Source organism: Ranitomeya variabilis, chromosome 3 (genome assembly GCF_051348905.1).
Source record: "Ranitomeya variabilis isolate aRanVar5 chromosome 3, aRanVar5.hap1, whole genome shotgun sequence".
Taxonomy (NCBI): Eukaryota; Metazoa; Chordata; class Amphibia; order Anura; family Dendrobatidae; genus Ranitomeya; species Ranitomeya variabilis.
The window spans coordinates 460,273,860-460,297,189 of record NC_135234.1 but is presented as its reverse complement, the minus strand read 5'-3'; the positions used below and the strand labels follow the sequence as shown (position 1 = coordinate 460,297,189).

Sequence of the window (23,330 nt, the reverse complement as noted above, 5' to 3'; positions counted from 1 at the left end):
CGTTTTGCGCCGCATGCGTCCTTTTTTTGATTGATTTTGGACGCAGCAAAAATGCAACTTGCTGCGTCCTCTGCGCCCGGACATGGGCGCCGCAGTGACGCATGCGGCGCAAAACGCAAGTGCGACGCATGTCCATGCGCCCCCATGTTAAATATAGGGGCGCATGACGCACGCGGCGGCGCTGCGGCGCCCGACGCTGCGGCGTAGACCGCAAATGTGAACGTAGCCTAATGTAGGTCTTTGTCACGGTAATTTAACATTAAGCCTTGGAAAAAGCCTTTACAGGAAAGCGATGTAAAAAACTATTTAAATCCTTTTATGCTCAAATACATCAACATATGTCAATCAATTCCAAGGAACACTGTCTGGACCATTACTCAAGCTAAGACTGAATTGCCTCCGAGGTCAAAAAATCTTCTAAGGATATTAAAAAAGAAATTAGAAAAGCTCGGTTTTTAAAATTGAGATTCAATGACATTTGATAAGCTTAACCACTTGACTAGTGCTTTAATTTCCTAGGTTAAATGAAACTTACACTACTACATATGAAACATCACCCAAAGCATCAAACTGAGTGAAAGCCTAAATTATTATGTCCATATAATTAACCAAAGAAATGGAAGAATTTGTCTGAAATAGAAGAGCATAGATATATAGCAGATATATAGAATGCCTAAATATACATTTCTTACACGGTTTAGAACAAGTCTGTGGGTTAATCTGTGAGTTTGTAAAATAAAAAGATAACAAAACATACCCAATCAGCAAAGAAGACACTGTCATGTAAAGAACTTCATCTGCTCTAACAATAATAGCTGTCCTAACCCTGTTATGTTCTTCACTCTGTTCGTGTCATTTTTATTTTACACGCCTCAAATAACAAACATAGGAAAATGGCTTACTTGTGTTCCTTTATATCAGATTATCCCCTTCCTCCTCCTTTAACCTTGTAGTTTCCTATCTCTTCTGTTCATAAAGTATTCCTAAGAGAGAAAATAAAATATTATTACATATATAGAATACCCGATGCATTAGAATCGGGCCACCATCTAGTATATATATATTTATATACACATCACATGATGAAATGTGTGCATGGCTTATTGCTTACTTTACCAAACTCTTTTGGATGTCAATAGCCCTTAGTATTCTATATAGGCCCATAACTAAGTGCATTTTAACTTGCGATAAAGATTATAAGTAGACTGAAAACTCTTTGCACCTCGAATATGCAGTTATGTAGTGTTCACAGGAGACTACTTTTGTTGGTGTACACACTTTATTATGTATTGTGTAGCGGTATCCTGATAATTATGTGCGAATGAGGATGTTATTTTGCTCCACTCCATAAAAACATCCGTATTTGCTTGGTGTTTATGGGAAAAGGGTGGGTTTATTTTCCCTTGGAAGAGGCTATAACTTAAGTGTTAGCTTGTCTTTTAAATGTTTCGGAAATGATCTTCCATAAAACCATCCCAAATGGCACAATAAACCATATCAATGTGTTCTTATGTGTTTTATAGTCATACATTTGGAATGAAAGCTACAGAATAGATTATAGGGGTGAGTGGAATTTTTCTATACCAGTGCCAAAAGAAAATTAGGTAACATGTTAGGTAATAATGAAGTCATCATAAACAAGCCATTGCATACAATGAAGATCTATTAAGGATGAATAGGAAAATAGTAATAAAAAATATGTGAATGTGTAATTAATTAGCCTTAATTAGCTTAATTAAATGAAAACAGTAAAAAAAGATATGTTTGGGGCTGTATATAATCCACATATGCACTCTCACATAATGCTACATTTACAAGGAAATATGGCCGTCTTTTATGCTGCTAGAGTTCCCATAGTCCACTATAAAAGCAAAGTCATACTTCTCAGAGTCGCAACAATTCATCCAAAAATGATAATCACTACAGATAGGCTGAGTAGACAGGAAAGAACTTCTACAGAAGTCAATAGAAGACAACCTAAAAAATTAAGGAGCATTTAGGGTATGTGCACACGTCAGGATTTCTTGCAGAAATTTCCTGAAGAAAACCAGAAATTTTCTGCAAGAAATCCGCATATTTTTTTTTTGCGTATTTTTCCCGTTTTTTTTTCGCGTTTTTTTTTTTAGCATTTTGCAAGCGAAATTAGCTTGCAGAATGCTAAAGTTTTCCAAGCGATCTGTAGCATCGCTTGGAAAACTGACTGACAGGTTGGTCACACTTGTCAAACATAGTGTTTGACAAGTGTGACCAACTTTTTACTATAGATGCAGCATCAATAGTAAAAGATAGAATGTTTAAAAGTAATAAAAAAATAAAAAAAATGGTTATACTCACCTGCAGACAGCTGATCTCCTCAGCGGCGTCCGTTCCTGTAGATGATGTGTGTGTGCAGGACCTTCGATGACGTCGCGGTCACGTGAGCGGTCACATGACCGGTCTCGCGACCAATCACAAGACCGCGACATCATCGCAGGTCCTTCACCACACACCAGCTATAGGAACCGAAGGGCAGCATGCACCGCTGAGACTCCGGGGCCATCAGAGGGTGAGTATATCACTATTTTTTATTTTAATTCTTTTTTTTTTACCAATTATATGGTGCCCAGTCCGTGGAGGAGAGTCTCCTCTCCTCCACCCTGGGTACCAACCGCACATAATCTGCTTACTTCCCGCATGGTGTGCACAGCCCCGTGCGGGAAATAAGCAGATCAATGCATTCCTAGGTGTGCGGAACCCCGCAATTCCGCAAATTTAATGAACATATTGCTTTTTTTTCCGCGATGCGATTTTTTCGTGGAAAAAAATGCAACATTTGCACAAAAAATGCGGAATACCCTGAAAATAATGGGAGGTATATGTTAGCGTCTTTTTCGCGTTTTTTTCGCGTTTTTATCACGTTTTTATAGCGAAAAAACGCGAAAAAAAACGCGAAAAATACTGAACGTGTGCACATGGCCTTACACTGAAAGATAATCATGAACCAGCATTGTAAAAAGTGCTTGTTTCATGATTATCTTACTGTGTAAATAGTCCGCCGATCATCCGATGAACAAGCAAAATGCTCATTCATTGGGGTAAAATGATCTTTTGTGCAGCACAAAAGGTCATTGTTCTCAGTGGAGCATCGCCCTATATAAAGATGACCTGCACAGCGGAGAATTACAACTTCGTATATGCATATATTTTCTGGATTTTATTTTTGATCGAATATCAAAAATAAAATCCAAAAAATCACATTGTTTAAATTATATAAATGTATTTGCATTTTGCAGTGAGATATAAGTATTTGATCTCCTACCAACCATTAAGAGTTCTGGCTCATACAGACCAGTTAGACTCTCCTAATCAACTCGCTACCTGCATTACAGCAGTCTTACATAGTCACCTTTATAAAAGATCCTGTCCATAGACTCAATCAGTCAGACTCTAACCTCTACAACATGGGCAAGACCAAAGAGCTCTATAAGGATGCCAGGGACAAGATCATAGACCTGCACAAAGATGGAATGGGCTACAAAACCATAAGTAAGATGCTGAGTGAGAAGGAGACAACTGTTGGTGTAATAGTAAGAAAATGGAAAAAATACAAAATAACTGTCAATCAACATCGATCTGGGGAACAATGCAAAATCTCACCTCGTGGGGTATCCTTGATCATGAAGAAGGTAAGAGAGATGCCTAAAACTATAGGGTACAGCTTGTTAATGATCTCAAGGCAGCTGGAACAACAGTCACCAAGAAAATCATTGGTAACACATTACGCCTTAAAGGTTTAAAATCTTGCAGTTCCTGCAAGGTCGCCCTGCCTCAGTAGGCACATGTGCAGGCCCGTCTGAAGTTTGCCAATGAACACCTGGATGATTCTGTGAGTGATTGGGAGAAGGTGCTGTGGTCAGATGAGAGAAAAATTGAGGTCTCTGGCATTAACTCAACTCACCGTGTTTGGAGGAAGAGAAATGCTGCCTATGACCCAAAGAACACCGTCCCCACTGTCAAACATGGAGGTGGAAACATTATGTTTTGGGGGTGTTTCTCTGCTAAGGGCATAGTACTACTTCACCGCATCAATGGGAGAATGGATGGAGCCATGTACCATAAAATCCTGAGTGACAACCTCCGTCCCTCCCCCAGGACATTACAAATGGGTTGTGGCTGGGTCTTCCAGCAAGACAATGACCCAAAACATACAGCCAAGGCAACAAGGGAGTGGCTCAAAAAGAAGCACATTAAGGTCATGGAGTGGCCTAGACAGTCTCCAGACCTTAATCCCATAGAAAACTAATGGAGGGAGTTGAAGCTCCGAGTTGCCAAGTGACAACCTCAAAATCATAATGATTTAGAGATGAACTGTAAAGAGGAGTGGACCAAAATTCCTCCTGACATGTGCGCAAACTTCATCATCAACTACAAAAAAGTCTGACTGCTGTGCTTCCCAACAAGGGTTTTGCCACCAAGTATTAAGTCTTGTTTGCCAGAGGGATCAAAAACTTATTTCTCACAAAAATTTATATAATTTAAAAAATAGCAAAATTTGATACCACGCTTGATTGAGGGTGTGTTTGTAGAAAAAGATACTGAGTATAAATAAATACATATTGGATGGTCACTCACCACCTGGGTGATTACTGTAGGCACCCTAGTTCAAAGGGTTACCATATGATATTCCTGGCTCAGATGCAAGTAATGGATTCCCAAGATACACATGTATGGGTCAAATTAGTGCCAATACTGAGTGCCAAAGACATGCAGTGATGTAAGTCCGCCAGTAGTCACTATGATAAATAGTGACTTACATAGGCTGTTTGTATAGGATGATTCCCCAAAGGGTCTGTTAATAGTGTTGGCAGGAGTAGATCACTGCCCCACTGGTAAGGATACCATGGGAAGCACAGGTGTGGCGGGTACCATACGTTATGGTCGCGCTTGATTTGGTGCAGCTCCAGTGGTCACTAGGAGTTGGGGAGCTAAGAGTGGCCAAAAGATTAAGCGCTTTGCAGAGCCAGGGAGGCCCCGGCCAGTGGTGTCCCTGGATGCAACGTGGGGAAAAAAGATGGCCGACAGGTCCCGCCTACACGTGATGTCACACTAAGTACGGAGCGGTGCTTGGGATCAAACAGGGGCCAACCACCGCATTTCAAAGAACTGCATTCTTCTTTGTGGATGGTCAGTAACCATCCAATATGTATTAATTTATTTATACTCAGTATCTTTTCCTACAAACCCACCCTCAAGTGCGGTATCAAATTTTGCTATTTTTTTACTTCTTTATTGACAGATCTGGCACTCTCTCTGTCTTCATTCCATCAGCTGAGGAGTGCTTTTCTTGGGACCTGAGCGCCAGTGTGTTTATTTTATTATAATTCATACAATGTGATTTTCTGGATTTTATTTTTTATATTCTATTTCTCAATGTTAAAATTAACCTTCCTGTTCATGTCTTTTTCAGTGGGCAAACTTACAAAATCAGCAAGGGATGAAATACTTATTTGCTCCACTGATTGATATGACACAAACAACTCAATACCCCATTGCTTATGGTAGAGGACTCATGTTATTGTTAAGGTATAGACTTCCTTGTATATTTCATGTACCAAGCTTGTCTATCATTCATTAGTTAGGACTGTTGACCATTACGTATGTACAGATCTCACAAGCATATGCTATCATCTGTCACTCACTTCCTTGATTTGCTTCCCCCATATTCAAAAATGCAGGACTCTGAAGGTGCGCTCTGCATGCACCTGCTTATATCCACTGTGTTCTTGTTTATATGTGTACATATTAAAAGTTAAGTTTTATTACTTTTTCCTGTGAGATTTGTACAGTATAGTATGGTAATATCATGATCAATATCATCATCAACAGAATAATGTATATAATGAAGAATTTTTCATGATTTGTTCAAATCATTAAAACAAATAAATCGCCCAGAATAAAAATAATATATTTTTTTCAGTTTTCTTCCCCAATTCTCTTCAGCTATATCTTAGATATTTCAGTCTTTTCTCTATATCTTGTCCAAATGTAACATTATAGTAAAACAGGTTACAACCTCTACAACAATTCTATTGTCTGTTTGTCTTGTTTTCAAGTTTACTCTAAGAACACAGATGACAGTCATCTTGATAAGAATGTATCATGAGACGGGAAGATTCCAGACATTGTTTCCTATGTATCTTTATTTACTTTCCTTGCTCAGTTTTCTGCAGCTAGGTTTGAGCTTTTAATATTAAAATCGAGCAAGTTTGGTTGATGGTGAAAAAATATCCAATCAGCAATTGATTATGACTAGCATAAACTTGTGACACCGAAGACGGTGCTGCTTTTATGTTATAAATATTGGTGGATTGTTTCCGATTAGAAGGCAGTATTTTGTAGTAGAAATGCATTGCACCAAGCACACGATGACAACAATAATCAAATGTTTAGCATTAGCTCTCTTATAAAATCAAACAATTGCAAAACCTTTTTAATGAGTAAGTTCTGTATTCCATCATTAAACCTTACGAAAAAAAATCTCTGACTCGCATCAATGCTTCCTGAAATTGGCTGAGTCACTAGAGTTTTGGCAAGGGAACTCAACTGATCCTTGAATCATTGTTAGAGGAAGTTGTGAAAATGATACATTATGTTTAAGGATGTCATCTTGAATTTTTAAGTATTCCTGTTAGTCTTCTAATACAGAGTGAGATCATGGATTGTTGGTGAGCAATTTATGTCGGTGTAGATCTTCAAACACTTCAAAAACATCATTGTTGGGCTGCTGATCATCTTGTTTTTGATTAAATAACCCACTTCTAGAGAAGTCTGGCAATGACTCTCATAGAGATCTCAAGAGCCGAGCCTTCCTGTGTGTGAAGGAGTCTGAAGAGATAGCCGATGACTCTGCAGAACTATAATTCATCCATAAACTATTGTGTAGTAGCAGGGACTTGAGCTGTGTTGATTATGAACATCTAAAAGTACACAAAGGACAAAATCGGAGTCCTAAATTCATTATTTTATAGATACAGTTACCTTGTAAAAGACATGATACATTTCTTTAATTTAGTTAGAATGGTATTTTCTGGAATTTTGTGGTTTCCGATTTTAATTGAAAGGCATTCTAGGAGAAAGCCACGCAAATCCCTTCTAGAAGAATTAATGAGTCCAGCATCAAAGTGTTCTTGATCTGCATTAGTTCCAAATCTAAAACATCAGCAATCAAACCATCAACCCCCATCTCTAACAATGAAGTGAAATACTGCGCTCCATGAGACAAGATTAATGAGAGAGGGTTTGTATGCATTCTAGTCCCATGGTTCATTGATTTTTAAATCTATGTCTGTGTGTCCCCCTTCACTTAGATACTTAGACAGCCTTTCAGCCAGGGCTCCAGCAGACTCTACTGAGCTCCAAGCACAAATTTCTAAAAGTACAGAGAAATGCTTGCCATATAATCCCTCCTGACTATTTAGGTCAGAAAGTGTGAAGCAGAAATGCTCTGGCTCCAGTAAATGTTAAAGTGGATGACTGTTTATTACTCACACACAGTAAGTAAAGACGTAAAATTTCATGAAAGCAGCATTTAACATTTGTAAATAAATTTGTAACTAAAAAGGCGACTATCCAGCAATAATTGTCAGAATGTTTCTGCGTAGCTGAGTACCAGGCCGGGGTCACACTTGCGAGTTTAATGTGAGAAACTCGCGCAAGTCTCTTGCATCAAGTCCAGGCACTGCCGCCGGCACTCCGGAGTGTGCGGCTGCATGTATTTCTATGCAGCCGCACACTCCTGTCCCGAGTGCCGGTGGCACTGCCGGACTTGATGCAAGAGACTTGCGTGAGTTTCTCACATTGAATTTGCAATTGTGACCCATGGTCAGCAATGGTAAACAGCTCTCCAGTCCACCAAATGGCTCCTGATGGAGGAGCATGTAACCAAAACTGTACATCAGTCACTTCAATAGAAAAACAGTGAAGTTTTCAATTGGAGACGACTGATGGACATGTCTGGTCACATGCTCCTCCACCAGTAGCCATTTTATGGACTAGAGAGCTGCCCAGTCTATGAAGAAATCTGTAACAACACGGCCAGGAGAAGAACTTGTCTTATTTATATAATAGTAAGTATATACAAAATTATGTCCTCAACACATCTGATAAAATAAAGAAAATGTGGTCAACCTTCTTACATCATTCTGCAGCCGGCCTTGGACAGTGTAACACAGGGGATATAGGAGGCAAATTGGTGCAACATTTTTAATGAAACCCAATTGCAAGAAAATATTTTTTAGCCTCAACTGCACGCATTTATGTAAGAAAAAAAATGGTCCACAAAATGTGGACAACTGTGGCAAGGCTACTGATTTTCATTCGTTCTCAACCTATTCCTCTGACTGCTCTTTCAAAGTCTTATTTGCTAGATCTACTTCTTATCTTCTTCCCATTTGGAACCTAAAGGTACCTTCACACGAAGCGACGCTGCAGCGATAGCGACAACGATGTCGATCGCTGCAGCGTCGCTGTTTGGTCGCTGGAGAGCTGTCACACAGACCGCTCTCCAGCGATCAACTATGCCGAGGTCCCCTGGTAACCAGGGTAAACATCGGGTAACTAAGCGCAGGGCCGCGCTTAGTAACCCGATGTTTACCCTGGTTACCAGCGTAAAATCTAAAAAAAACAAACAGCACATACTTACATTCACGTCCCCCTGCGTCCACTTCCTGACTGACTGAGCGCCGTACAGTGAGAGCAGAGCGGTGACGTCACCGCTGTGCTGCTTTCACTTTCACTTTGCGGCGCTGAGTCAGAGGAGGAAGCAGACTGCAGGGGACGCAATGTGAGTATGTGCTGTTTGTTTTTTTTACATTTTACGCTAGTAACCAGGGTAAACATCGGGTAACTAAGCGCGGCCCTGCGCTTAGTAACCCGATGTTTACCCTGGTTACCAGTGTAAAATATCGCTGGTATCGTTGCTTTTGCTTTCAAACACAACGATACACAGCGATCGGACGACCAAATAAAGTTCTGGACTTTATTCAGCGACCAGCGACATCACAGCAGGATCCTGATCGCTGCTGCGTGTCAAACGAAACGATATCGCTAGCGAGGACGCTGCAACGTCACGGATTGCTAGCGATATCGTTATAATGTCGTTTCGTGTGAAGGTACCTTAAGGGTTAACGTTTCTCCTTGTGGAGTGACATACCAGGCCTGTCTTGTCAGAGTGAGAAGGCTTATATATCATGCATGCTCCTCTGGGAAATTAAATATGCAATGTGCCTTTTCAGAGAGGAAGAGGACTTTAACTCTAGTGCCACCCATTGGAAGCAGCAATCCTAAAAGTCAATATTGACCCCTCAACAAGCATTGCCATATGACTTGGGATAAAATCTAACCCAGAATCTCAATTTGCAGACACAGTATTTAGAGGTGTTGCCCCTCATCAGTGCAAAGCATGAAATCTGATTTGGCTAGGTGAGGGGCTTAAGACTGGGATCAAAGGGGTAATATGTCTCCTTGTGGAGAGTGACAAGCTATGCCTGGCATGTAGAGTGAGGAGACTTGTATGTCATGCATGCATCTTCTTCCCCTTCCAAATACGAGTTCCTAAAGAAACTGAATATGCAAATTGCCTCTTCTGAGAAAAAGAGGACTTAACTCTATAGCGCCACCTGTTGGAAGTAGCGATCCTACAAGTCACAATCAACCCTTTAACGAGTCGTGCAATATGACTTAGGATAAAAGCCAAATCAGTATCTCAATTCGCAGACACGATGTTTCAGGCTGTTGGCCCTCGTCAGTGCGAAGCATGAGAACTGATTTGGCTAGGTGAGAGGCTCTGGACTGGGGTCTAAGGGGTAATTTTCAATCCACAATTTTGAGCATGTCCTAAAAACACATGTAACTTATTTTTTATTTTTTTCTTTACTACATTTTTCCTTCCAATCTGCCTCTTTCTTTCATTTGTTTCCCACAGACTCCAAGCACTCAATAGCATCTGAACACACACAGATTCTGGCTTGTGACCAGTACATGCAGCTATACATATAAATCCTTATTTATAGAGATGATCAAATATGCCAAATCGAGAGGATTTTTGAGGTATTTTCGATTTTCAGCAGTTATTCAATATGAATTGAACAATGCCGGTCTTGATGACTCAGGCCCTATGTTTCCACAGGAAGCCCGCCATACTTTTATAAATGTATGGATGTAATTTCTGCACTTCTACGATGTAAGCCAATATATTAAAACTTTTTATATTTCTAATTATAACATACTGTTTATTATATCACTAAAGCTTATCACATATGCATTAATTTTTAAATGGTATGTTATAATTTAAAAATGCAAGGAAATGTCAGCACTGCAGACCTATATAATACAGGCTATTGCACATGATTAGTAACACAAGAAAAGTAATTTACAAATCAACTCAATTTTGAATTGTAGAGTCATTTTCAGTGGAACATATTTTATAAAACAGATTGCAAAATATTTCAAAAATAAAAATAAAAATAAATATTTATGCCATGTTTAACATCTCATTGGTATTGGAAATGTGTAAGATAAGTTGCTGAGTTTAGAGGCAATGTCTAGATAAGCACTCTCATACAAATAACACCCTGCCCATCTTGTAACGTTGCATTCTGTATCCTTTTGCAGAACCGGCTATTTGAACAAAACAAAAGTGTGACAAATGTTATTGCTTGTTCTCTTTTGATGACATTTTCGATCTGCAGTGCAGAGGTCCTTTTAGCTGACCGCGTATATTGCGATTTGATTACTCAAGAAAACATGTGGTTATCTAGTTAGCAATAAATAACCAGTAAAAAAGTCGAAGAAAAACGAATGCTAATTTGATTCTATCTATTAAAGATGGAATATAGAAAAGACAAAGATAAATGTGCTTTTATAAAGTAGTGTGCTATGCTGATCATAAGACTGGATACTCTCATTATTTTTCTCTATAAGGCTGCCTACTGACAACCACAATATAGTGCCATACATTTTGTGCTGAGGCCAGAATCCGATTCGTTCAGAACAAAGCCGTGAAACCTTCTTAAAAATTCCTTTTATATTGTTTTGACAGGATTAGATTCTGTTCTTGACATATGTCTGTATAATGCTTTATTACAACTGTTTGAAATTGGCTATTCAGTAGCCGGTACGTACTCTAGTTTATTTTATGTTGCAACCAAACAACTGACTTTCTTCTACTAACATTAAATACCGTATATACTCGAGTATAAGCCGAGATTTTCAGCCCATTTTTTTGGGCTGAAAGTCCCCCACTCGGCTTATACTCGAGTCATACCCGGGGGTCGGCAAAGGAGGGGGGGCGGGGGCTATCTAATTATACTCACCTACTGCTGGTGCGGTCCCTGCTTCTTCCAGCGCTGCATATTCTTCCTGTACTGAGCGGTCACATGGTCCCGCTCATTACAGTAATGAATATGCAGCTCCACCTCCCAGCTGCATATTCCTTTCGGTAATGAGCGGTAACTGTGACGGCTCAATACAGGAAGAAGATGCAGCGCTGGAAGAAGCAGGGACTGCACAGCGCCAGCAATAGGTGAGTATACAGTGCTGCGCAGCGCTGCATGATATTTACCGCTCCTCGTTCCGGTGCGACTCCGTCATCAGCGTCCTCTGGCTGTGACGCTCGGGTCAGAGGGCGCGGTGACGTAGTCAGTGCGCGCCCTCTGCTGAACGTCAGTGCTGAAGACGGAGCCACACGAGGAGCAGGTAAATATTGAAAGTGCCGGGGTCCTGAGTGAAGAGAGGTGAGTATGTGATTTTTTTTTTTTTTTATCGCAGCAAAAGCATATGGGGCAGTGACTGTACGGAGTATCTTATGGGGCCATAACGATTGTGCAGCATTATAAGGGGCAAGTGTCTGTACGGAGCATCTTATGGGGCCGTAACGATTGTGCAGCATTATAAGTAGGGGGCAAGTGTCTGAACGGAGCATCTTATGGGGCCATAATGATTGTGCAGCATTATAAGGGGCAAGTGACTGTACGGAGCATCTTATGGGGCCATAACGTATGTGCAGCACTATAAGGGGCAGTGACTGTACGGAGCATCTGTATGGGGCCATAACGATTGTGCAGCATTATAAGGGGCAAGTGTCTGTACGGAGCATCTTATGGGGCCATAACGATTGTGCAGCATTATAAGGGGCAAGTGACTGTACGGAGCATCTTATGGGGCCATAACGTATGTGCAGCACTATAAGGGGCAGTGACTGTACGGAGCATCTGTATGGGGCCATAACGATTGTGCAGCATTATAAGGGGCAAGTGTCTGTACGGAGCATCTTATGGGGCCATAACGATTGTGCAGCATTATAAGGGGCAAGTGACTGTACGGAGCATCTTATGGGGCCATAACGTATGTGCAGCACTATAAGGGGCAGTGACTGTACGGAGCATCTGTATGGGGCCATAACGATTGTGCAGCATTATAAGGGGCAAGTGTCTGTACGGAGCATCTTATGGGGCCATAACGATTGTGCAGCATTATATGGGGCAAGTGTCTGTATGGAGCATCTTATGGGGCCATAACGTTTGTGCAGCACTATATAGGGCAAATATCTCTATGGAGCATCTTATGGGGCCCTTATTACCCTTTATGCAGGATTATATGGGGCATATTTTAATATGGAGCATCTAATGGGGCCCATCAAACTTTATGGAGCATTATATGGGGCTCCTGATTCAATATGGATTCAAAAACACTTAATCTACTGATGTCTCAATTTTTACTTTTATTGGTATCTATTTTTACTTTTGACATTTACCGGTAGCTGCTGCATTTTCCACCCTAGGCTTATACTCGAGTCATTAAGTTTTCCCAGTTTTTTGTGGCAAAATTAGGGGGGTCGACTTATACTCGGGTCGGCTTATACTCGAGTATATACGGTATATATTTTAAAGAAGAATTCAAAGACTGCATTCATTACTGATCAAAAGTGATGAATAATCGATCATTTTCATGTGCTTTTTGCTTCTAACCATTTGGCATCAAATAGCATTAGATACAGTTTATCCTTACAAAACTAAATAGTAATCATGAAAATATTACTCTATTCAGGCTGCCTACTAAGAGGAATCAAATTGACTATATGCCATTGTGACCTCTTAAATATATTTTATTTTGAATATTGTAAAGTCGTTAAAGAAGCACTCCTCCCATCAAACGAGGGAGTCCGACATCGGCGTTCTATTAAGGGGTTAAGGTATGTTCACACGTTGCGCATGTGCAGCATTTTTTTCTGCGTGTTTTTAGCTGCGAAAAAAATGTTTTATCGTATACCGTATATAAGTGTGTTTTAAAATTGTATATTCTCTCTTGCCAATCTATGCATTTAAAAGCTCTGTGAACACGTTGCGTTTTTTTGTGCAGTTTTGTCACAAAACTTGAAGGGTTTCCTGATGCCAGCAAAGTGAGAATCCTGAAGTCTGCACACGTTGCTTATTTGTGACATGCAGATTTGCATGTTAATTCTTTCAGCATTTTTGCGGCAGATTTCACCCATACTGTGTGTGAGGAAATATCTGCACCAAAAATGCATGTAAAAAAAAGCAGAAAAAAAATTAAAAACGTGTTTTACACTGCTCCAAATATTTAGTTTGTGCACACACCCTAAAAGTTTGATGCTCCTTGTTTTCACTGTTAAAGTATGACCTTCAGGCTGTTATTTCAATACGATTGTTTTCACAACAGAAAATAAGTCAGCAGTATGTGGTCTCCTTTACACAACAAAAACAGACTTCTTCACCAAAGGTATAATTTTAATCTATATTATAGCACAATTACAGCCATGGCTTTTCTTTTCATTACAAAATTGTGCTGGCAGGTTCTCTAAGTCACATTTAGAAAAATGAGGAAACAAAATAGATGGTCTTTTAAAATAATCAGCTGAAAATAATGCCACCTCCCCTATCCTATTTTCATAAAGTCTACAGAACCTTTGAATTTATTGATTTGTTCAAAACCAATTTTAGATAAGGCAGCCCCCATACACTCCCAGATACTATAAATCTCGCCCACCAAGAAGGCCCACAAGTTCTTAATTAAACTTCAACAGGTGAGGAAGAGGTAAAGATCATCAATCACAGAGCTTCAAAAAGTTTCTGCTCAACCAGGCAGTGAAACAAATTAATCCATGTGATGGAGCTTTGGTGCTTGTCATCTTCTAGCCTTTTGACTGTGCTTCTGAAAGTGTCTCCTAGAAACTTGCATCTGTTTTCAGTCTAAGGAAATGTTTATGGTGGCAGCCAACACCATTATCCATTTCTCACCTTGCTATGAAGAACCTTAGGCTTCCTGAACACATGGTTCTTTCATGTGTTTTTGACACCACTTAAACACCAATAAGGTAATTAAACACTGCAAGTGAATCCAGACTTAGTGATACAGTCTCAAACTCAGGTTATAAAACTCCCTAATCTGGGTGTGCTGCTACTACAAAGAGCAGTTCTACCTCTGGCAGATACATTCTGTCAGAATATTACATGAATTTCCTATTTTCATTGGTGATGTCTAATGCATGGAAAACTGCTATCCACATAATAGCATCTAGTCAAAATATGATATACAGGCAGGACCAATGGATATGTTCAAATTTGTGGGAAGGTCAGTGAAAGCTATCTGTTATCGAATGGATGCAACATGATATCGGTCTCAATGCTACATATTTTATAAACAGCGCTAACATACTGATAATTGGATAAATACTAATTGGATAAATATTCAAGCTGTAGGAGATTGAGTATACTGGACATATCAGCTATTGCCAAAGTGCTATACCAATACAGCATTAGTGGAGACCAGCAAACAGGAAAGTCACTTTTCAAAAAAATCCCAATATACCAAAGGGCAAGTGTAAAAATGTCCTACAGAGGGTAGTGACAAAGTAATGCTATGAGAGCTCATAATTGAAACAAGCTACCACATGTAAAAAAGCTCTTAAAATGTACCTTAAAACAACCCCCCACCCTAGATTAAAAAAAAAAAAGTTACCTAATGTATAGTCACTGCACCTGGTTCACTCCATTGGATCACTGCTGCCACTGTTTCCAAGTTCTGGGCCTACTTCCTCTTTGTCTAAAATGACCACTGCTATTGCATAGGGAGTTGTGTGAAAAGCCAAAAGCACAACTCGTCAACTGCCGTGGTATCTTCCAGCTCCGATAACAGTCCTGCTGTGGACTGAAATGGATCAAGAGGCTGCCTCAGAACTTGGAAAAAGTGGCAACAGGGATCAGAATGATGGCAAAAAGTATGTTGTCCCTACATTAGTAATATATAAGCAAACTGAGTCTGTGCTGAAGGGTAATTTTAAGGGAGCAGGCATTATGTTTTTGAGCTACCCACTTTGCTTTGCAATTATTATTTAAGCATTAGCTAGATAACTAGAGTATTCTAGAATTGTCTTTTCTGGACAAAGTTTCAGCATATTTTGAGCAGGCTACTGTATGTGAAGTTACACAATTACATCCTGTGGTATACAGTATTCAGGCTATCATACTAGTTTCATAGTTTTGAAGTTGAAAGAAGACACAAGTCCATTGAGTTCAATCCCCACAATTTTACTTGAAAGTTTGTGAACCATTAAGAATTTATCCTAAAACTATGGTACATCAGCTGTTGGTTGAAGTCCTAAAAGTAGATAAAGAGAACCAAATAAAATAAACATAAAAAATAATACACTTTGTTATTTATAAATGAAGGAATTGATCCAATATCACGCTAATGCGTGGCAGAGCTATAAGACCATAAGGATTAGCAGACAATTTAAAGATGAAATTAGAGACTAGTATTTTCAATCAATGAGATGACAATCAGGTGTGAGTGGGCAACCTATTACATTTAAAGATCAGGGATCAGAGTCTGATCTTCACAAGAAATGTGGAATTATATCACAGCACTAACAAATTATCAGAAGAGTTATTGATGCTCATTAGGCTGGAAAAGGTTACAAAATCATTCCTGAAGTTTGATCTAAAACTAATCCACAGTCAGACATACTGTATAAAAATGGAGGAAATTTAAGACCATCAACTTCCCCAGGAGGGGTAATCCAACAAATATCCATCCAAGACAAAGGAGTTTAGTCTGTGAAATCACAAAGGCCCGTAAGGTAACCTCTAAGTGGCAAAAAGCCACTCTCACATTAGCTCATGGTAATGTTCATGTGTTCATGAATCTACCATCAGGAGGACACTGAACAACAATGGTGTGCAAGGAAAGACTGCTAAGAGAAAGCCATTGCTCTCTAAGAACATTGCTGCTAATCTGCAGTTTGATAAAATCACCTTAACAAGCCAGAATGCTACTGAGCCATGTAACATGGACAGATGAGACTAGTAGATGTTTATTCAAATGACAAGTTTTATGTTTGGAGAAAGAAAAAAATCTTCACTACAGCATAAAAATCTCATAATATTTGAGAAACCCAGTGGTATATCATGAAAATCTGATGTAGTTTTATGTCAAATTATTGGCAAAATCTGGAAAATTCTGAAGGGTTCCAAAACTTTCAAGTCCCTCTATAACTTAATATGTTGATCCAGAGGAGGCAGAAGCTAATTATTATACTTCATCTCAAGAGACTTCTTAAGATCCTGAACTTTTATGTTTTGTTTACTGTCCCCAAGATTAGTCATATCATTTTATGCACTCAATATGCAATTATTTGTACTCTTGTTATCAACAATTCTCAAAGCTCGGATTCTGGAGTCTGGTAGCTGTAACTAAACCTGGGCTTAACCCCTTAATCCCATATGACATACTATCCCGTCGAGGTGACCTGGAACTTAATTCCCAGGGACGGGATAGTACGTCATAGGCGATTGGCTGCACTCACGGGGAAGAGCGGCTGATCGCCGCCGGGTGTCAGCTGATTATTACAGCTGACATCCGGGACTATGTGCCAGGAGCGGTCACGGATGGCTCCTGGCACATTAACCCCCGGAACACTACGATCAAACATGATCACAGCGTTCCGGCGGTAGGAAGGAAGCATCGCGTTGTTCCGAGCATCTCCTCCCTGCAGGCCCCGGATCCAAAATGGCCATGGGGCTCCTTCGGGTCCTGCAGGGAGGTAAGCGCCTGCTCAGAGCAGGCGCCGGCAAGCCTCCTGCACTGCTTGTCAGATCGCTGATCTGACACAGTGCTTTGCAAAGTGTCAGATCAGAGATCTGACACTATAGCATGATGTCCCACCCTGTGACAAAGTAAAAAAGTAGAAAAAAAAATATTTACATGTGTAAAAAGAAAAAAAAATTCCTAAATAAAGAAAAAAAAAATATTGTTCCAATAAATACATTTCTTTATCTAAATAAAAAAACATTAAAAGTACACAGATTTAGTATTGCCACGTCCGTAAGGACTCGACCTATAAAACTGTCCCAAAAGTGAACACAGTAAAAGAAAAAAAAAAAAAATGAGGCAAAAAACAACGCTTTATTATCATACCGCCGAACAAAAAGTGGAATAACATGCGATCAAAAAGACGGATATAAATAAACATGGTACCGCTGAGAATGACATCTTGTCCCACAAAAATCAGAATACAAAGCGATCAAAAAGTGTCACGTGCCCGAAAATGGTACCAATACAAACGTCAACTCGTCCTGCAAAAAGCAAGACTTCACAAGACTCTGTGGACCAAAATATGAAAAAATTATAACTCTCAGAATGTGGTGACGCAAAAACTATCCGCTAAAAAAACAGCTATAAATAGTAAATCAAACCCCCCTTCATCACCCCCTTAGTTAGGGAAAAATAATAAAATGAAAAAAATGTATTTATTTCCATTTTCCCATTAGGGCTAGCTTTAGGGTTGGAGCTAAAGTTAGGGTTGGGGCTAACGTTAGTGTTAGGGATGGGGCTAAAGTTAGGGTTGGGGATAAAGTTAGTGTTACAGTTGGGGCTACAGTTAGGGTTAGGGTCGGGGCTAAAGTTAGGGTTAGGGCTACAGTTTGGATTGGGGCTAAAGATAGGGTTAGGGTTGGGGCTAAAGTGAGGGTTAGGGTTGGGGCTAAAGTTAGGGTTAGGGTTGGTGCTAAAGATAAGGTTAGAGTTGGGGGCTAAAGTTAGGGTTAGGGTTGGGGCTAAAGTTAGGGTTAGGGCTACAGATAAGGTTGGGGCTAAAGTTAGGGTTAGGGTTGGGGCTAAAATTAGGGTTAGGGTTGGGGCTAAAGTTACGGTTTGGGCTAAAGTTAGGGTTAAGGCTACAGTTAGAGTTGGGGCTAAAGTTAGGGTTAAGGTTAAGGCTAAAGTTAGGGTTTGGATTATTTACGGTTGGAATTAAGGTTAGGGGTGTGTCAGGGTTAGGGGTATGGTTAGGGTTATTGTTGGGATTAGGGTTAGGGGTGTGTTGGAGTTAGGGGTGTGGTTAGGGTTGGGGGTGGGTTGGGGTTAAAGATGTGTTGGGGTTAGGGGTGTGGTTGGGATTAGGGTTAGGGGCGTGTTTGGGTTAGGGGTGTGGTTAGAGTTATGGTTAGGGTTGGGATTAGGGTTAGGGGTGTGTTCGGGTTAGGGTTGGAGTTAGAATTGGGGGTTTCCACTGTTAAGGCACATCAGGGGTTCTCCAAAAGCGACATGGCGTCCGATCTCAATTCCAGCTAATTCTGCATTGAAAAAGTAAAACAGTGCTCCTTCCCTTCCGAGCTCTCCCTTGCACCCAAACAGGGGTTTACCCCAACATATGGGGTATCCGCGTACTCAGGACAAATTGGATAACTTTTGGGGTCCAATTTCTCTTGGTACCCTTGAGAAATCCAAACCTGGGGTCTAAAAAATAATTTTTGTGGAAAAAAAAAGATTTTTTATTTTCATGGCTCTGCGTTATAAACTGTAGTGAAACACTTGGGGGTTCAAATTTCTCACAACACATCTAGATAAGTTCCTTGGGGGGTCTAGTTTCCAGTATGGGGACACTTGTGGGGGGTTTCTATTGTTTCGGTACATTAGGGGCTCTATAAATACGTGACGCCTGCAGACCAATCCAATTAAGTTTGCATTCCAAACGGCGCTCCTTCCATTCTAAGATCTGCCATGTGCCCAAACGGTGGTTCTCCCCCACATATGGGGTATCAGCACACCCAGGACAAATTGGACAACTTTTGGGATTCAAGTTCTCCTGTTACCCTTGGGAAAATACAAAACTGGGGGCTAAAAAATAATTTTTGTGGAAAAAAAGATTTTTTATTTTCACGGATCTGCGTTATAAACTGTAATGAAACACTTGGGGGTTCAAAGTTCTCACAACACATCTAGTTAAGTTCCTTAGGGGGTCTACTTTCCAAAATGGTGTCACTTGTGGGGGGTTTCCACTGTTTAGGCACATCAGGGGCTCTCAAAAGGCAACATGGCGTCCTCTCTCAATTCCAGTCAATTTTGCATTGAAAAGTCAAACGGCGCTCTTTCCCTTCCGAGCTCTGCCATGCGCCCAAATAGTGGTTTACTCCCACATATGGGATATCAGCATACTCAGGAAAAATTGCAAAACAACTTTTGGGGTCCAATTTCTTCTGTTACCATTGGGAAAATAAAAAATTGGGGGCAAAAAGATCATTTTTGTGACAAAATGTGTCCCATCTCAATTCAGGTCAATTTTGCATTGAAAAGTCAAACGGCACTCATTCCCTTCAGAGCTCTGTTATGCGCCCAAACAGTGGTTTACCCCCACATATGGGGTATCAGCGTACTCAGGACAAATTGCAAAACAACTTTTGCCTTCCAATATCTTCTTTTACCCCTGGGAAAATAAAACATTTAAGGCGAAAAGATCATTTTTGTGAAAAAATATGATTTTTTATTTTTACAGCTCTACATTATCAACTTCTGTGAAGCACTTGGTGGGTCAAAATGCTCACCACACATCTAGATAAGTTCCTTAGGGGGTCTACTTTCCAAAATGGTGTCACTTGTGGGGGGTTTCAATGTTTAGGCACATTAGGGGCTCTCAAAAGGCGACATGGCGTCCTATCTCAATGCCAGTCAATTTTGCATTGAAAAGTCAAATGGCGCTCCTTCCCTTCCGCGCTCTGCCATGCACCCAGTGGTTTACCCCCACATATGGGGTATCAGCGTACTCAGGACAATTTGCAAAACAACTTTTGCCTTCCAATATCTTCTTTTACCCCTGGGAAAATAAAAAATTTGAGGCGAAAAGATCATTTTTGTGAAAAAATATGATTTTTTATTTTTACAGCTCTACATTATCAACTTCTGTGAAGCACTTGGTGGGTCAAAGTGCTCACCACACATCTAGATAAGTTCCTTAGGGGGTCTACTTTCCAAAATGGTGTCACTTGTGGGGGGTTTCAATGTTTAGGCACATCAGGGGCTCTCAAAAGGCGACATGGCGTCCTATCTCAATGCCAGTCAATTTTGCATTGAAAAGTCAAATGGCGCTCCTTCCCTTCCGAGCTCTGCCATGCACCCAGTGGTTTACCCCCACATATGGGGTATCAGTGTACTCAGGACAAATTGTTCAACAACTTTTGGGGTCCAAATTCTCCTGTTACCCTTGGTAAAATAAAATAAATTGGAGCTGAATTAATTTTTTTGTGAAAAAAAGTTGAATGTTCATTTTTTTTTAAACATTCCAAAAATTCCTGTGAGACACCCGAAGGGTTAATAAACTTCTTGAATGTGGTGCAGTTTTTAGAATGGTGTCACACTTGGTATTTTCTATCATATAGACCGCTCAAAGTTACTTCAAATGAGATGCAGTCCCTAAAAGAAACATGTGTTGTAAAAATGAGAAATTGCTGGTCAACTTTTAACTCTTTATTACTCCCTAACAAAAAAAAATGTGGTTCCAAAATTGTGCTGATGTAAAGTAGACATGTGGGAAATGTTACTTTTTAAGTATTTTGTGTGACATATCTCTGTGATTTAAGGGCATAAAAATTCAAAGTTGGAAAATTGCTAAATTTTCAAAATTTTCACCAAATTTCCATTTTTTTTACAAATAAACGCAGATAATATCAAAGAAATGTTACCACTATCATGAAGTGCAATATGTCACGCGAAAACAATGTCAGAATCATCAGGATCTGTTGAAGCGTTCCAGAGTTATAACCTCATAAAGGGACAGTGGTCAGAATTGTAAAAATAGGCCCGGTCATTAACGTGCAAACCACCCTTGGGGGTTAAGGGGTTAATCTATCATTCAGTCATGCAAATTATCAATCTGTAATAATAGTTTATCAAGTCAGAGTTAATAAGAGATTAGATATTTTTAAGAAAATATTTATGCTATGTAATTAGATATTCATTAAGTATTATTTTCTGTGATACTGTGACAGATTACTAAAATGTAGAATCAATTTCCACGTCTCTGTTATTAACGTCAATAACTAATGAATATGTCACCTTTATAGAATAAAGGGTTGTCATGTGTACAAGACAGTAACATTGCGGTGACTATTACCAACAACATGGTACCTATAGAATGACAATTTGAACATGCAACGAATATATAGAGACGAGCACATGGGACTTGTTTAATCACTCATCACTGATGTTGTGTGTACATAATCAAGGACAAGCAACAGCTGCAAGTGCAGAATAAGCAACGTGTGATAGCCAAAAGATCCACTGCTACTGCAGCAACAGCTGGAAGATGCTACGGTGGGAATTAGTGTTGTTTCATCAGTTATAACACCTTTCATTACAGCAAAATGAATAATAATATTGGTAGTGACACAACTAGAGCTTTGGTTCTTGCGCAAAAATAATCCTGAACGTCTGTATGATTGCATGAAGCTGCATACAATTGACAAGGCAATTTTACTCCTGTGAGGTCTGCACAGAGCGGTACTACTGAATTACTTCTTCAAATTAGCCTGCGGTTCTCTTACTAAGCCTTTAATATGGATACTCTGCATAGCTCTACTAAATATTAAAGATACAGACAAGTATGTGGGGGCATAAACTGAAGAGCTATTAGGGTTTGCTCTAGGTATTGGGGCTTCTTCTAATTGATAAGATTATAAATTATTTTCTTGGGGCAATGTTCATTATATTACATAGTACTACAAAAACCGTGAATCCATGAGTAAAGCTAAACTTGGCTTTGTGGCAAGGCAATGCACAGTATTTTAAAAGTGCTTTACTCTGAGCAATTAGGATTCTGGTTTATATCATGAGAATGATGGAATTAAGGAGAAATATGTGTAAATGGGTTAACAATTGGCTTAGCAATGGGAAACAGAGGGTGGTTATAATGGAACATACTCTGAGTGGGTCACAGTAACCAGTGGGGTGCCATAGGGGTCAGTATTGGACTCTCTTCTTTATAAAACATTTAACATTGATACAGAGCTCTGGAAGTAATCAACACTTTGAAAAATAACATTACAGACGAAATTGTGGAAACTGGAGAAATGGCAACAAACGGTTAATGTGGATACTTGTAATGTTATGAAATTAAACTGAGAAAATTATAATCTACTATAAATTATAAAACTAAATGTATTATTTTTCACTAAATAGTAAAACACTGGAAACAAAACTACATCTTAGAAAAGACTACAGTATATTGAATAACAGTAAATGTAAAAGTAGATACTCTCGACAATAACATAGTGTTGCCTCCATACAAATCACTATTCAGGCTACACCTGGAATTCTGGAGTACAGTTTAGATACCTGTTTATAAAAAAGATATAGCTGAACTACAGTGTGTGCAGAAGAGTGTTACCAAGGTATTTTGGACCATCCAATTGTAATATACATAAATATGTATGGATTGCACCCAAATCTTTTTAACGATCAATTGACACCTAGGCCTACAACAATGACAATGATTTATTAATTATTTCTAGAGTAAAGAAGGTTTCACAATCATCACAGTAGTGCATTCCTTACTGTAAGTGCAGTGAGATTAAAGTTCTCTGACACATGTTGTTGTGATGATTGATTCACTAAACAAGGTTTAGAAAGGCTTGAATGCATTTTTAGAAAAATATATTGCAGGTGATGGATACTAGATTGCTGGAGATTAGACACTGATCCAAGGATTTACTTTTAGATATATTTTGAGCCAAGAAGGAATTTTTCCCTAACGTGGAGCAACTGACAATTGCCTCATGGAATATTTAGATTCATACAGATGATCACAATAGTATTACCGGTTGGACCTGTAACTTTTTCCAACCTTATCAATAGTGATGAGCGAGTATACTCGTTACTCAGGTTTCCCCGAGCATGCTCGGGTGGTCTCCGAGTATTTTGGCGTGCTCAGAGATTTAGTTTTCATCGCCGCAGCTGCATGATTTGTGACTGCTAGACAGGCTGAATACATGTGGGAATTCCCT

The 23,330-nt window shown here is 39.6% G+C and overlaps 1 protein-coding gene across 1 annotated transcript in view; it reads right to left on the bottom strand.

Moving 5' to 3' along the window:
• The window catches only part of ST6GAL2 (ST6 beta-galactoside alpha-2,6-sialyltransferase 2), a 243,964-nt gene that overhangs the window by 153,193 nt on the left and 67,441 nt on the right, over positions 1-23,330 (bottom strand). The window contains exon 2 of the mRNA XM_077296601.1: positions 903-983. The gene's annotated coding sequence lies outside the window, so the exon portion shown is untranslated. The remainder of the gene's footprint in view (positions 1-902; positions 984-23,330) is intronic.